The sequence below is a fragment of the Berghia stephanieae genome, unplaced genomic scaffold (assembly GCF_034508935.2).
Source record: "Berghia stephanieae isolate SIO BIC M18660-M18661 unplaced genomic scaffold, UCSD_Bste_1.3 scaffold3063, whole genome shotgun sequence".
Taxonomy (NCBI): domain Eukaryota; kingdom Metazoa; phylum Mollusca; class Gastropoda; order Nudibranchia; family Aeolidiidae; genus Berghia; species Berghia stephanieae.
In genome coordinates, this window is record NW_027624249.1 from 1 (window position 1) to 2,500 (window position 2,500).

The 2,500-nt window shown below is 32.5% G+C and overlaps 1 long non-coding RNA gene across 1 annotated transcript in view; it reads right to left on the reverse strand.

Moving 5' to 3' along the window:
* Positions 1 to 937: 937 nt before the first annotated feature.
* Positions 938 to 2,500, reverse strand: part of LOC144961564 (uncharacterized) — a 3,154-nt gene continuing 1,591 nt past the window's right edge. Inside the window, exon 3 of the long non-coding RNA XR_013643204.1 lies at positions 938 to 2,437. This is a non-coding gene — a long non-coding RNA (uncharacterized LOC144961564). The remainder of the gene's footprint in view (positions 2,438 to 2,500) is intronic.

The following is a 2,500-nucleotide window of genomic DNA, read 5'->3' on the forward strand; positions in this document are numbered from 1 at the left end:
TATTTACATATTATATTTGATTTGTTAACATTCGAGTGTATTCCTCTTAGTCGGGACCTGTGCTTTTGTCTGGATGAGACTTTTAGGTGATCTTAAACTAAGTACTTTGATGGTGTGCTCTTGGAATCTACATCTGTTTCCTATTTGAACAAATTCCCCTTTGTCTTACCTTTTCTTGGGTGCTTTAATTGAATTCTATAACTTTTTACTATCCCATTTCTTCCTTTTTACTGGCGCTGATATGACCTTAATGTGTTGCAAGCCCCGTAAAACCCTCAAAAACAAACAAACAAACAGTCCCTACCACCAGCGCTTTTACTCATTGAGTCATAGAGCTTTTACTCACCGAGTCCCTACCACCAGTGCTATTACTCACCGAGTCCCTACCACCAGCGCTTTTACTCACTGAGTCATAGAGCTTTTACTCACCGAGTCCCTACCACCAGCGCTTTTACTCACTGAGTCCCTACCACCAGTGCTTTTACTCGTCGAGTCCCTACCACCAGCGCTTTTATTCACTGACACAGTCCCTACCACCAGTGCTATTACCGAGTTATAGAGCTTTTACTCACTGAGTCCCTACCACCAGTGCTATAACTCACTGAGTCCCTACCACCAGCGCTTTTACTCGTTGAATCCCTATCACCAGCACTTTTACTCGCCGAGTCCCAACCACATGGCTATTACTGAGTCCCTAACACCAGCGCTAATACTATCTATTAGCCACCAAATCCCTACCACCAGGGTGGGACAATATAAGCTCAAATTAGACCCCAAAAATTCTTACAGTGATGCAGAAAAAAACAACGAACAGATCTCTTTCAAATTTACACAAAATGTTTCTTACAACAAGATGGATAGGTTTAGCAATAGTCTTGAAAATAAATTTTTCTGAATTTTTTTTCCATTTTTTAGTGAAAATTTGGTGTGACATGACAGGAAAAAAAATTGATTTAAAAATTCATAAAACTGCTAAATTTTTGTTTAGCCCAAAACCCAACCATCATGATGCAAAACACATCATAAGAAAAATTCTGACCAAATTTGAAGACAATCTGATGGGAAACAATCCAGATGTGAATGTTAGAAAATCATAGAATGACGCACAATTAAATTTTGAGAAAATGAAAATTTTTTCTTTAATTTGATAATAAAGCTAATTATGCAGACAACGGCCAACATTCATCAAGTATAACCAATATGGAACAAGAAAACAGTAATATTTTATAAATTGATCAAATTCTGAAAAAATTATAAACGATTCGCTAACCCATACCCTCTAAAAATTACTGTTATTCACCAAAAAATTACTTTAGTGGTCAAATATGCTTTATAGTTCTAAAATTATTTAATTATATCTCATGACCTAATAATGTAATGTATAATTTGATGCTAAACACCAAAAATAACTGAATTAAAAAAAAACTTTTTTAAGGGGCAACATAAGCTAAAATTAGACGTAAAACACTAAAATTTCTAACATAGATGCACCAAAAACTAGCATATAAATTTCTTTCAAATTTAAACACAATGTTTCTTTCATAAATAGCTATATCATGAAAACTCTTGGAATAATTTTTTTTAGAATTTTTATTTGATTTCAACTGAAAATTTAGCGCGGATCGACAGGAACAAATGAATTTTAAAATTTATAAAATTGCTAAATTTTAATTTACCCCCCAAACACTTACATCATGATGTAAAACACATCATAGAAAAGATTCTGAATAAATTTGAAGATAATTTAAAGGAAAATGATTAAGGTAGGATTGCTAGAAAATCAGACAAATGACATAAAACAGACATTTGAGAAAGCGCAAGCTTTTTCTATAATTTGACATAAAGTTAAAAGGCTGATTTTGCAGACAACTAAAAGAAATGATCCATCAAACTTTCAAAATATGACCGGAATAGGACAACAAAACGAAAATTTTGTAGATTGATCTAAGTCAAAAAAAATTATAATCGGTTCACTAACCCATACCCCTTAGATAAAAAAAATGCTGTAAAATTGATTTTTTTTACGCCCAGAGATAAAATAATTTTGTGGTCAAATATGATGTCATACCTTATGAATTCATCATTATAATCACAAAACCTAATTATTTACTGTATACAATAGGTTATACAGATGCTTTCTAGATATATTAAATGATTTTTCAAAATATGATATGGCACGCTATCCTCATTTTTCATTTTTTTTATTCTACTTGAGAGACAAGTCGTATAAAATTATATATCTAGTCAAGTTGAACTGCAAAATCAATTCTATTTTAGACAATAAAACAGTTAAATAGTGCACTAGCTCTGAATAAAAAGCAATTTGCTTTCCGAAACCCTTGGAATAAAAATCTCTTTCGCCTCAATACAGAAAAAGTCAACACTACTTGTTTGCCACCACTTTTTTTGTAGTTCCACAAAGAGGGTTGATCCTGCTCTGGATGGAAAAATTGAAATAAAAAAGAGACACATTTCATTAGCAATTTTTGGAAATGGCATT